The sequence below is a fragment of the Corvus brachyrhynchos genome, unplaced genomic scaffold (genome assembly GCF_000691975.1).
Source record: "Corvus brachyrhynchos isolate BGI_N302 unplaced genomic scaffold, ASM69197v1 scaffold42, whole genome shotgun sequence".
NCBI lineage: Eukaryota > Metazoa > Chordata > Aves > Passeriformes > Corvidae > Corvus > Corvus brachyrhynchos.
In genome coordinates this window covers 861,632-875,490 of record NW_008237242.1, presented here as the reverse complement: position 1 = coordinate 875,490, position 13,859 = coordinate 861,632, and the positions used below count along the sequence as shown (strand labels likewise).

The 13,859-nt window shown below is 38.3% G+C and overlaps 1 long non-coding RNA gene across 2 annotated transcripts in view; it reads left to right on the top strand.

Moving 5' to 3' along the window:
* The window catches only part of LOC108445660, a 120,817-nt gene that overhangs the window by 68,356 nt on the left and 38,602 nt on the right, over positions 1-13,859 (top strand). For both annotated transcript variants that reach the window (XR_001860609.1, XR_001860610.1), the window contains one exon: positions 13,034-13,140. This is a non-coding gene — a long non-coding RNA (uncharacterized LOC108445660). The remainder of the gene's footprint in view (positions 1-13,033; positions 13,141-13,859) is intronic.

Genomic DNA, 13,859 nt, shown 5'->3' with positions numbered 1-13,859 from the left:
AGCCATATACACTCCTGGGTCATACAGCCAGACACACTGGGAGCTCCCTGGTACCCTGCCAAAAACCTCAATCCTGCAATCAAAAGCAATATTTTCTTCAGGGACAACAGGTAATTCGGTCTCTGTGTGTGTTTGGTTTGGTCCTAATGTGATGAGCAGTTTAGAAAACACTCTGTATTTGCATGGTGATTTTGTAACTCCATATGGGCAGCAGAGTCAGAATGCTCACAGGGGTTTGTGTTCCAGGTACTTACTGCCATGCCTATGGCATCTGCAAATTCTGCATGTTCAAAAATCCACATTTGACTGTGTATATTGGGATGTTTCGTTTCTGACTATCAGGCCAGATTATACTGGGCTGTAAACAACTACAGGGTCCTGTGTGTTGGTAAACTGTGCCCAGATTCGGCCACAGCTTCATTGTGCTGAGACTGACATACTGGGAGACTAAGGACAAGGAGTTCTTTTAAAAGAAATAGAGGAAATGTACCTTCATTTTTATATGGATTTAATGTCTGATGACAACTGTTGAAGAGCCTCAGCAGACCAATCATCAGCCTGATGATATCTTGTTGGGATGGCCTGATGATGAAGGGAGATAAAGCATCTCTTAGAATCCAGATAGCACCCAGGTCCCCAGGGCGGGCTGGGCCTTTTGTGTCTTTTAACCACAGAAAAGAGACACACTGTGCCCTGAAGCGCTTTCTGTCTGAAGACATAGGATAAAGTAGGTTGTACTAAACAAATCAGTTTGTTGGGGAATTGGGTCTGCTGTAACATTTGTATGGAATGCACTCTCTGTCTTTTCTTCTGAGTCTGGAGACTGGGGAGGAAGTACCTTTAAAAGGAATACAGGGACTGAAAACAGCCACAAAATCTTTATAGATGGAAATTTGCCCGGGGCCGGGGGGGGAGGCCTTATGGAGGGTTTTGTTGGAAGATAAAGATATGTCTGGTTATTTATTGCAATTATAAGATGCAGGCTTTTCAAACCATGATTATCATGATAGAGGAAGTTTTAATTTTGTTTAGGATTTTGGTGATAAAAGGAAATGAGATACAAGATTCTTACAGCAACAGGTATTACTTACGGCGTCATTACTTTATCAATTTCAATTACTATAAATTAGCCTGGACATATGCTTTGAATTGTTAGAATTTATTATTTAAACTATACATACATGTAAGTTTCCCACTGAATCCTGTAAATTTGACTCAATTTGCCTGAAATGTTTTAGGAGGTGCTTACAGGAAAGCTCTGCTGGCAGGAGAGAAAGCGTGGCAAACACTGCAAGGGGTGCACCAGTGAGTAGCCAAGGATGAATAGGAGTTGTAGCAGTGAGAGCTGGCACAGCTGCAAGCAGAAAGGACACACAGCCCATGTGTGCCCTAAAATACATTCTAGTACAAGCAGGTATCTCTAGTGGAGCATGCCAGCTCAGCCGAGAACATGTGGAAAAAGCAACAGCAAAAGACCCGAACAATCTCCTTGCCTGCCCAGTCATACAAATGACATCGTTTGGCTCGAATGTAAACTGATCCTGTCTGTATGTCTTCCAGGCAGGGCTCAACATCTTCATATAGTCACACTGAGTAAAAAGCTGGGCAGATCTGGCTGGCATTTGTACTGTGCAGGAATTTACGATCATATGGCTGTACTGCTGGGGTTCAAAATTTATCTGCTTTCGGCATTCTGCTATGTTTAACAAACAGAACAGAGAACATTCCCTTACTGTTTTGTGGAGAGACAAATTTCAAGTGCAGTTTGCTAATATCTCTATAAGAGACTCAGGATTGGAGATAAATGGAGTGCTAATAATTTTTTTTTCAGTTTTTGGAATTTTTGATCTCTTCATTGTACTATGGAAAAAAGTACTTTTCTTCAGTACTTATGATATTGTAATTCATTTTTAGTAATAAAGATAATTTAATTTCCTTTTTGTTGGTTTCTGCTATGCAAACACAATAACTTTTACATAATTTTATGATGGTGACTAACGAATAAATGTAACGTTCTCATCTTTGTTAAGCTGTTACAGTTGAATGTCTTCATTCTTTTTTTTTTTCACACTGCTGTGACTTTGGGACAGCTGCTGAGCATTTTTTGGTTCCATTGATAGGTTTGCACACCATCTCCACCTGCATTAGCCTCCAGGGCTGACTGTAAAATGCTTATAAAAGGCAATTAAGCAGACTGGGCATGTGAAAGCTTCAATAATAAACTCTGCTGACCTTTCTAGATGGTGCATCTTTGATCATTTTGATTTTCTCAACAGCTCTTTTTCTCAGAGTTGTTTTTTCTTGGCTCTTCTCTTGGCAGAACAGCTGCTTCTCTCTGGCCACTGGGTATGGCCTTATTTTATTTATTCTTGCCTTTAACTTTTGTAGGGCAGCCAGATACATGGGGATGGGTGTTATATAACAAATACAATAAATAAATAAAGCCCAATTTGCAACGTTTTTGCTGTCCACAGTGAAAGCAGTGGTCATGGAGAAAGGAGTTCATTTCACAAAAATGCCCTGTTTGATCCTGTTGGGGCAAATGGCTAAAAAAATGGGAGGGCAGTTTGAATAAAAAACTCGAAAGCTGAAAAGCAAAAAATTAACAGAAAATCAACTGGTTTAGGAACTGTTGCTAGACTTGTTGAGTGATTTTGTTAAAAAATAAATTTGAAGCACAGAATGTCTCTTTAGGCCAAACCAGTCCCTGAATTTAGATTTAAATCCTTCCAAATTTAAAATGGTTGAAACTCAGGTTGCTGCTGGCACTGGCCACTGAGGAGCAATGCCAGAGTCTTAGTGTACTGTGGAAAGTTGATTATGCAGAGCCAAAGGACTGATCAAGGATTCACGCACTGCAAGCAGTCACTGAGTTTATTTGAAACACTAGGATAGATTTTATAGTGTTTAGAACTTTAAAAGGGTTTGAAAGAGGAGGTCAGCAGGGTCTGTTTTTGCAGTAGGCTCTGGGGCTTGAGAAGAGGCCTTTGCTAGTGTTGCCAGACTTTCCAGATGCTTTTAAAGACTAAAGACTATTTCTTCCCAGCTTTCACCGCTACAATAATTCTCTTGCCCTTTCCCCTACCATTTCTCATTTTGCCCTTTCATTAGTTCCTCTTTCTTTCTTCCCATGTCATTACTTCTCCCTGTTCCTTCTCATTACATCTCTTCCCTTGAACCAGTTTTTCCTATTACGCTCTTCAGTCTTTGGGATCAAATACTGTTTGTATTATTTTTCCCTTAGGGAGTAAGAGCTAAGTTGCCATCTTGAGTGGAGAATATCTCCTAAGGTGGATGATAAAGTATAAGAGATCCATGACTGTTTTGTTTGAAATCAGAGTAAGAAAGGCCTGATGATAAAATTTAAGTGTACAGTCCAAACAGAAGCTTTGTTGTTGCTGGCCTTGTAACTCAGCGTCAGTACCATAGGTACCTTTATCTCTGCTAGGAGCAGCATATTTTCACAAGATATGTTAGTGTGCCCTTGCAGAAGGCCAACCACATTAACAAGATGACTTTTAGAGTGCAGCCAGTAGGTCAAAGGAGCCTATTATTCTCCTTTATTTGGCACTAGTTAAACCTCAGTCGGACTACAGTGTCAAGCCTTGCACTCCCAAGTGCAAGAAAGACATTGACATGCTGGAGAAGTCCAGCAGAGAGCTGTGAAGCTGATCATGGGGCTGGAGCACATGTGAGATGGGAGGAGAGAACTGGGGTGGTTCTGCCTTCAAAAGAGAAGGAAAAAAAGAGGCAGATCTTACTGCTCTCTTCAAGTATTTCCCATGTGGGAGGGGCTACAGAAGACAGACACAATCTCTTCTCAGAGGTACCCAGTGGAAGGACAGAGGGCAATGAACATAAATTGGAACAAGGGACTTCATATGAGATGTTTTTTTTAATGAGACGGTGATAGACTTTGAAATAGGGACCAGAGAGGTTGTGGACTCCCTATCACTGGAGATATTCAAAATTTCGCTGGATCTTGTGCAGCAAGGCCTTAAATCAAACAGATCTGTCATTGTGTTGATATATGTTTGTCTTGAGGGCATTACCTTGAAAGACATAACAGGTTGTAATTTGGGCAGCAGCATGCTACAGATAAAGGGGGGGAATCAGAACTATTTTCAGCTGCCAAACTTATTGATATTTTCCTGAAGTGAAAGTAATGTTCTTTAAACATGGCCTGAGACGTGCATCATCACAAAGTAAACTCAAGGTCTCCTTCCAGTCTCTGTTATGAAATCCAGCAGGGCAGACTTAGGCATTAGGGTGTAGCACACAGGGGATGTATTTGTGCTGGAAGCGAATTTCTCACATAGCCACACAGTCCTTTTGGAAAGTGTAAAAAGTGACATAAGGAATACAGAGGCAAGGGTATTGCTGACACAGGGATAAAAAATACTTAGGTCTTGCAGGACACTGGTGCATTACTTCTTGCATTCCAGATGTCAAGATTACTGTAATTCAATCACTATTAATAGTATCTCTTCACCCAAACACAAGTATTTGATGAAGGAAAACAGTGAATCCGTTTGGATGTGAAGTCACAAAAGAAGAGGTTTGGGAGTACTACATGCAATTCATAAACATCAGAATTAGGCCCACATAATTAAAAATTTATAAAGAGACAAATCCTAAATGTATACAAAATTGATGCTCTGAACAAGATCAGTTTCAACAGACTTTAATTAGAAGACTTTTGCTACTTTATTTCCCTTATGGTTACTGTAGAATATTTAGCTTTAGGAGACAGAATTAGAGAGAGTGTTCCATTCTGTTTTTGTAATTGTGTAAACTTACACTTTATTAGGGAACAACTTAGGAAAAATCTGGTTTTATGAATAAAAGTGGCTACAAAACTAGTCATGCCAGCTACAGGAATAATTTGGTGTTAAGATATCCTAGTGAAGTGGTCTAGAAGGAATTCAAATTACTGGGCAAATTTGGAGAAGATAAGAATGAGATCATTTACACCCACTTCTGTGCTGCATAAACCCTCAGGACAAATTCTTCTCTTCACTCAGAGTTTCCATCTCCAAGTAAATATTAGCTTCACTTTCTCTACTGCAGAAAACCCCTCTTTTTTTTTTTCCCCCCCCTTTTCTCCTCTTTTTTATTTTTTTATTTTTTTTCTAAGGTCTTAGGCACAGGGATGAGTTGCTGTGGGTTCCAAGTGGCCTCAGGTGAGAGCTGCATAGCTGACAGTGCATCTGGAATGCAGAGCATGTCAAGTTTGGACAGGTAAATAATTTTGGTTTAAAACATTTGGTACTGCAGATGTTGCTTATCACAAATGAAAGCATTCAAGTTCTGCAAAAATTACACTTTGAGTGCCTGATTTTGATCTTCTTTTGATTTTGCCAAAGATGGGGACTAAGAACAAAAGAGTTCTTTTGAATGAAAGATGAAAAAAAGAAAACAGGGCTTATTTAATTAAGGTTTGAAATTTATTTCTACTCTGCTTCATCTTGTTCTGAAGGGGTAAAATAAGAAATTGTAGCAGCTGTGACTTCAGTATCTGCATAACATGATTAAAGCATTAGCAATGACTACACACTCATTTTACTTACACATGAATTGTTTCAGCTGAGAGATGTGTGTGAAAATGCAGGAAATGCCATTACTAGAACTGAATTACTAGAAATCACATCCTCAGTGACATTTAGAGAATCTTGAACAAATATTTCTTTTCATGCTTTTCCTTTGGTCTGAAGTTTTCCTCTGGCAACATGAAAAACAGGTTCTTTTATTCTGCATTTGTTAGCACTTGGATGTCTATAAAGACTCCTAACAATAAGTAGGCAATGGACTGAATGCCTTAAAACCTGGAGAAACTTTTTAAGGCTAACTAATGTTGCATATAAAGTTCTGAAACTGAGGAAGAGTAAAGAAAGAGATGCTATTTTGTACTCACTATTCAGGGATTTGTGTATCCAGACTAAAGTAAGAGTCCAAAGAAGAGGAAGATAAGGACATAGCTATACTCCATGGAGTGGACAGAGTTAAAAAAAAAGTCTGTTAAAATATATCTGCTCTTGTGTTGGGACAGATTGTATTTCTAGACAGAACAAGCATTAAAACATTACAGACAGCAACACAAAGGGTAATAATTTTATAGAAGGTGGGTTTATATTTACAGAATTAACTGCATATATATTTTTTTTAAAATCTCATTTCTGTTTCCCACATTATTTTGTAATTACCTCATTTATCCTGTGATGAAAAACAGAATGCTTTCTATCTTTACTGACATCTTTACTCACTCTACAAAACCCAAAATACTCCAAACATTTCGTGTGCTCACATTTCACAGTTGTACTTCATATGTGATGTAACACCAAAATACACCCCCTCTCTGAAAATAGAACACAACCAGCATTTCCCAATGACAAGGAAAGTGTTCAAATCAGTAGATTTCTGTGCTAAAGATAAAACTACTGGTCTTAACTTACATAATTTTACACTTTTAGGAGAAAACAATGATCTTTGTGTCAGTATTGAAATTCTCGACTTTGGTTTTTGCTGTTAATAGCTGGTGAGATCTACTGCAAACAGTTCTGACATTCCAGCAGCAAGTCCAGCCTGTCTCCTCTTCACTCCCTGTATATGCTGTCCTTGCCTTGCTTCTCTGACTCCTGTTGCCCTCCTCAGTGTTTTGCACGGTATGGAGGTGGATGCACAGACAGTGGGATGATCTGATGGGAATGCAGCTTTTCTCCCCCTATAACAATGTTTTAAGTCAGTTTAGCTTCCTGACTGGGGTGACTGAAGTGCCAAAGAAGCACCATTGCTAATGCAAGGGAAGGAACAAACACCCACAGGCCAAGCGGAGAGCTGTTCTGCCTGTTAGCAGCATTCAGCTGTAGTTGCCCTTAGCTGTACCGTTATACCATATCCTTATGCTGCAGTTCCTTGATTTCTGTAAGCCTTTGCTCAACTTGCTGTCCAATGTCTTATTTGCCAGAATGAATTCTAGCCAAGCGAAGCAGTTGGCCAATTTGAGGGACTGATCTGGCTGAGAATTAACTTGTGGCATCAATAACAAAATAGCAGTTTCAGCTCAATCACCTCCTTGACTGGGAAGTGTCCCCAGGTGTCAGCACCACATATGTCAGCACCACATGTGTCCAAGGTCTCTGAGTTCTGAAGTTTCATCACTGCAGTTTTCAGGTGGGCAAGCCACAGAATTCTGGGATTTCTTTTTCCTTAGCATTTCCTGCCACCTGGGTGTATTGCCTCCTTTTTAGACTGGATGCTACCTAGATATGTCACTTCTTCTCAGTCACTGTATAGGTAATTTCTCAGCACCTTGGGTTTTTCCTTTTTGGCACTGAAGCATTAAGCATTGTAATACCCAACTAATTTTTTGGATCTCACCTGATGAATGAAATTAGAAAACAGCTCAGAAAAGATTGTAGAAAGCATCTCAAAGATTTAGTGACTCATTTTATTGGGGAGAAAGGGGTGGAGAAAAAGAGTGAAATATTTCTATCTTATTACTTTTGTCTGTAAAGAAGTTCAGGTAATTTGTCAGCTCAGACCTGACATCCCTTAAAGACGTTTTTCAGAGAATGGTTTTTGAAGTAAGCCCATGTTTTCAAACAATGCTAGCTGATAGCAGAATGTGGCATCTTCTCATAAAATACAGTCTTTAGACATAATGTATAAAAAAGAAGATTATCTGATTTTCCTTGCTGAATATATTACTTTCTCAGCTACATTTTCATTGGTTTGTTTGGTTGTTAACAGTATATTATAAAACTATGGGGAATAAAAGGCTTCCCTGTGTGTTAGACATAAATTCTGAGTTTAGACTCCTGTTTACAAATATACTTATATAGAAAATTATCTTCTTAGTCACAGTGCTTTGAAAAAAAAATGAAAATTTGATGTGAATACCTTACATCGGCATTTGTATGCAAATCAAGCATTCTGCAAAGCTGGGTATTTGCTAGTAATTCTGTGACTCCTTATATTTTATAATTCCATTGCCAAATATTGTTAATTGTGATTGTGAGTAGTTAAATTGCTTACTTTCTTTACTTCGCAATGGCTTCTTCTTTCCACAGAAGATGACTGAGATTTACTAAATAATTGTGCTGTTTTTGACTGGGTGAAAGTTAATTTCTCCCGTAGCATCTTCTATGGCTCTGTGGTTTAGATTTGGGCTGAAATAAATGCTGATAATTCAAGGATGGTTTTGTTATTGTTGAGAAGTGCTTGCACAAGGGCAAGGCCTCTTCTCACATCACCCCACCAGGCTGACGAAGCACAAGAAGTTTGTTTGGGGGGAGATACAGCCGGGATGGCTGACCACAAGTGACCACAAGGACATTCCATACCATGTGGTGTCATCTTCAGAATACAAAGCTGGCGGAAGAAGAAGGAAGCGGGGGACACTTGGCATTTGTCACCATTACAAGTCACCATTACATGTGATGGAACCCAGTTTTCCTGGGGTTGACTGAACATCTGCCTGCCCATGGGAAGCAGTGAATTAATTCCTTACTTTGCTTTGCTTACGTGCACAGCTTTTGCATCTCCTATTAAACTGCCTTTATCTTAATCTGTGAGTTTTCTTACTTTCACCCGTCCAATTTTCTTCACCATCATGCTGCTGGGGGGAAGTGAGTGCATGGCTGTGTGGCTTGGATATTGGCTAGGGTTGGAACATAAAAATAACACACTAGCAAAACAGATACTTTTAATAGTTGCATTAATTACTTCTAGGAACAGATACTCCTGGGCTGCTTATTCTGCAGGCCAGATAGAGACTTCTTGAAAATGATTATGAGAAGAGAAAAAGTTGCCTTTTCTTGGCTTTTGTTTTGGCAGATCTTGGTTCTTGGTTTGGCAGATTAAAAACCCCACTAGCTGTATCCCAGAGAGGTCATACATTGCTGACTCTCTGGAGGAGGGTTTCAGAGTTAAGGTACTTTCCCTTCTGTCACACTGATGTCTAAGAACCTCTGCTCTACTTACCTAAAGTCTGCCTTTCATGTTACAGCCTATCTTCTAAGCGTTACAAAACTCCTGCCCATGCAGGAAGCTGTAGTATCCCATTACTTCATGGACACCCTTAAGATGTTCACAGAGATACTGTGTGCTCTCAGAAAGGTCACACCTTCCAGTTTTCATGCGGTGCTCTGTCCTCGAACTGTCTTCTTACTCAGGCTGAATCTGCACCCTTCTCTTCTGAACTTAGGATTCTGTTAACCTAATAAGGATGTTGACTCACTTCTACATAAAGTATAAAAAACATAAAGTCAGAAATGCCTATTTAGGTTGAAAAATCTTCAGTCCAAAAACCAGATATAACCTGTTAAGAGGTGTCAATTTTTCAAATGAGTAGAATACTATTTTCCACCCTGTGACCTGGAATTTAATTTGAAACTTAAAGCCTAAATTGAAACTTAGAATATTTATAAATATGGCCATGCTCGTAGCTCTTTATTTATGAACAAAAATAACATATTCAGGTTGTTTTGAGCCTTCTGAGACTGAACATAGTAGTGACAAAATATTCCTGTAATAGATTTGGGTTTCATGTCTTTTAACTTAGGATTTAAGATAACTTGAACGCTCTTATAGAGCATTTCTGAACCTATAAGGCAATGACTTCTTTTTTCACCTTTGCCATGGCTAGGACCAAGCATAAGATGGTATCATGCTTTTGCTCTCAACTGCAATTCATGACACTACATGCACTGAATGTCTGTATCTCTAAGTGAGGTTTCTGTATCTCAGTCTTCCCTCTGCAAAATGTTTGCCCAGCTCATTAGACTGTCTGTACAGAAGTTTTTTGAAGCTAAATACACTAAGAAATATCTGGTACTTACAACGTGAATGATTCATGTAACTTGTAAAAACAGTGATGGTGACGGATTTTAAATTAAGGTCTGTTTAAAAGAAGCGTTTTTTTTGTCAGCAGTATAGTGAGAATTAAAAAGAGCTCTGCGGAAGTGGGAAACTTAACCTCATGGGGTAAATTAGGATAGTCTGATTCATTCTGTTAGCTTTTTTCTCTTTAATCAGGTCTGTGCCTTCACTTACTGAGTGAGAAAGGGGATTGGAATCTGGTCCTGCAACAAGCGAGCTGAAGTAAAAATGTTTTATCCTCCTGCAATTTAGCGCAAGATGTGTTCTCTTTTATTCCTTTCCTCTTTTCTTTTATCTTTTCTTTCGTAGTGTCAGTTTATTAAGTGTTGCCATAGCAGTCAGCGTTGCCATAGTAATTGTAAACAAGTGAATTATATGACTAAAAGTTGGAAGAGGTAGAGCACATCAACAGCAGCCCTGTGGGCAGTTCCTGTCACTACCAGAGAGCAAAGGGAGCATTTAAAACAACCCAAAACCTATGAGTACTCACCATCCATAAGTGGCACATAAAAATAAACAGAGGTTTCTGTTGAACTGGATTCAGTTACAAGTGATGGGTCTCACTTTATTGAAGTCGAAGATGCAGGTATTCTACAACTCCCCCACACTTTCTGCTGTTGCTTTTCTCTGGAATTGCATTCAGGCCCATTTGTAATGCACCAGTGCACAGAGGAAAATAAAAGTTATTAGAACCCGCTTCGTGATTTTGTTCTTCCTTTTTTGCTGGGTCACAGGGTACATAAGCCCGCATGCTTCCATGAACGATTTTTCCTTTTTTTTTTTTCTTCTCCTTGAGAATTCTGAATTTCTCATTCAGAAGCTGCAATTTTTATCAACATGAAAAACAACTAAAAAGGTCTAGTATTTTCTTAGTAATTTAGCTGGACTTCATGCCCGGGTTTTTATTATATCAAAGATGTAATGTGTTAAAATAACACTCATTATGAAACAAGCAGTGTTCATTTGAATCAAAAAAAAAAAAAAAAGAAAGAAAAGAAAACCAGACACAATACATCCTCCCTCATCTTTCTGATATGCTGGGGCTGGAAGGGAGATGTGGAACTGCTCAGTTTGGATGGTCTTTGTGAAATGGAAGAGATGTATGAACCAGGCACCTTATAATTCCTCTTTGTGGATTCTTGTGCTTGCTTTACCAGCAAAAATGCAAAGTATGTCTGCATGGAAGTGTGTTTTAAAAGAAACCACAAATCATTGTAGTATGCCAGGAACAAGAGCTATGGCTCTCAGAAGTAAATACCATTGATAAAAGGGAAACTGACTGTATTTTTTCCACGATCTATTATTTCAAGCACCAGTGCTACATATGGAGATTACTCCAGTCTCTGTTTTTCTCCTGCTACTGAAAGTAAAATTTAAATATTAAACTATTAAAGAAACCAAACATGAGGCTGATATTGCACAGAAATTTGCAGAATACTGCAACAAAGTTACAGTCAAAAAAGTCAGGATACAACTGGGAGGCATGCTCTGACTTGCCAGAACTAATAGTTTTATAAAGAGAAATTTGGAGAATTTGAACACAGGCAAGACTTTTCATATCTAGTTCTATCTGAGAGACTTTTGCAACCTTAATGTTTTGAAACTAAGATCTGAGAAAAAGCCCAGTTATTTAAAAGGGAAACTAAAAGGAGAAAATCATCAAATTTAGTAGGGTGAAACAAATATAGTTCTTTCAAAATAATTTCAAAATAAGTAAATACAAGGATAACAGTTGCTTGTTTTTTCCGACTTTATTACTTGGTCAAAAAAAGACCAGCTTCCTCTTTCTATACACCTTCCTCGCCCATTGCTTCAACCATTTTTATCCAAGGTTTCAAGGCCTTCTATAACAATATAAAATTCTGTAAAACTCCATCAGGGAGATGCCCAAAACCCACACAAGTGACTTATACTGAATATAACACTTTTAATATAATAATTGACTACTTAGATAACTGATAGGCAGTAGGTGTAAGTTACCGGTTTTGTACTGCTGGAGGACACAAATTCTAATGCTTGTCACTGTTGTTTGTTTACTAAAATGTTGGTGCAGCAAAATTTACCGGAGGACATCCCCACCCTTCTGTTGGTATTTGTTGTACTTCAGAGCACAAAGGGAAGATGCATACCTTTCTCAGTTTCCTCTATAATTTTGCCTGCCTTTTATGGCTTTTCAGTCATGTTTAGAAGCTGCAGGCAACCCAACTCCATTGGCTGAATTCCTGCAGAAATTTTATATAATAAGTGTTGGTCTGCCATAGGACAGCTTCAGACAGCATGTTGCTGTTCTCTGTTTAGGTTTGTTCCTAAGCTTTGCTAGCACAGTCCACTAGTAAAATAAATGGCAGGGAACTGCTGTATTTCTATTTCATTCTAAGCAGGCTTGCACAAAACAATATCACAAAATATGCAGCAGATATGGAAGATATCTGGAAGGTAGTTTTTACATTTGTCATGAAGTACTGTTTGCTTGGACAGGAACATGAAATGTATTTTTCCTTTGTTCATCAGAAAAATTTGAAAAAAAAGACATAAGATTAATGAAGTTTCCTAAAGGCATTTCTGTAGAAGAGATATCCATCCAGAAATGATGCAGTATTTTATCTACCAACCAGTAATAAAAATTATTCTAGTGAAGAAATATTAGAAGGATGTAGAATAACAGTGAAATCTGTAATTTTATAAACAACTGAGCAGTTAATATCAGAAATCACAAAGAAGTCTGTTACTATCTTATTGTTCACAGGTAATTCTTGCAGGAAATGCTTGAGCTGCATTGTGTTTTTTGCCGTAGGTTCTTCAACTATGTAGTCAGAAATATTGCCTTCTCAAATGGAAAAACAGTCTTGATTTTTCAGAAAGAACAAAGCATGAATCATGTTTAATGCATTTAATGAAATAAATCTAAATTTAACTGTAATCTGAATCTGCAATTGAATCTGAATCTCGAATAAGGTTTAATGTTATTTATAGTTTCTCATTTGATTTAAAGAGAATAGTTTATGCACATTCAGACAGAAGTATGTTCAGTAAATTTATAGAATGGCTTAAAAATGCTTAAGGCAAGGGTAGTGGTTTTGACATCTTTAAAGAGATGGAATGGATGAAACCTTGTGAATGAATTAAAATGTTTTGATTTATATTTTGGTTTCAGACGTGATCCTGAGGGAGCATGCCTGCACAGTAGCCAACTACTTGAAACCTGCAACAAACCCACAGCTGACTCTTCATGGAATTTATAGCTTCCAGTCCCAGTAAAGGGTATACATTTTCTGGTTTATTCACTGCTTTCGTAGGCCACAGTTTCATGGGGCACTATCCATGGATTAGTGTCATTGTGGAGGAAAGAATTAGGCAAAAGAATGGACTGTGAATTACCTATAACCCAAGTGATGCTTCTTTTCTTTTGTCCAAATAGGTAAAATCAAGACACCAAAGCAAAATACCAACACTCCCCCGCCCCCCCCAAGAAAATCTGTTATTCACTATGTTAACAACCTGAAGAATGATGATATGTTAATATTCATAAATTAGCATTCCCACAAAGAGATACATTCTGGTGTAGAGATTAATATTACTCACTTCATTACAACAGCAAAGCAGTATTTTATTCTGTAGGTCAGATACAAAAATGAAAATTACCTCTAATAAAAGGTGGGCTGAACTAAATAAACAGTTTTGATATCTGAACAAAGGAAAAGACATAACATTTTGGGTTGATGCTGGCCAGATGCCAGGCCCCCACCCAAGCTGCTCTCCCTCCTCTCTGCAGCTGGACAAAGGGGAGAAAATTTAACGAATGGTTCATGGTTTGAGATAAGGACCAGGAGAGATCACTCACCAAATATCGTTGTGGGCAAAACGGGATCAACTTAGAGATGTGAAGGGAATTTATTACTAAAAAAATCAGATGATAATGAGAATTAACATAAGCCCTTAAAAACACCTTTCCCACCCTGTTCCCTCCTTCCCAGCTCTAC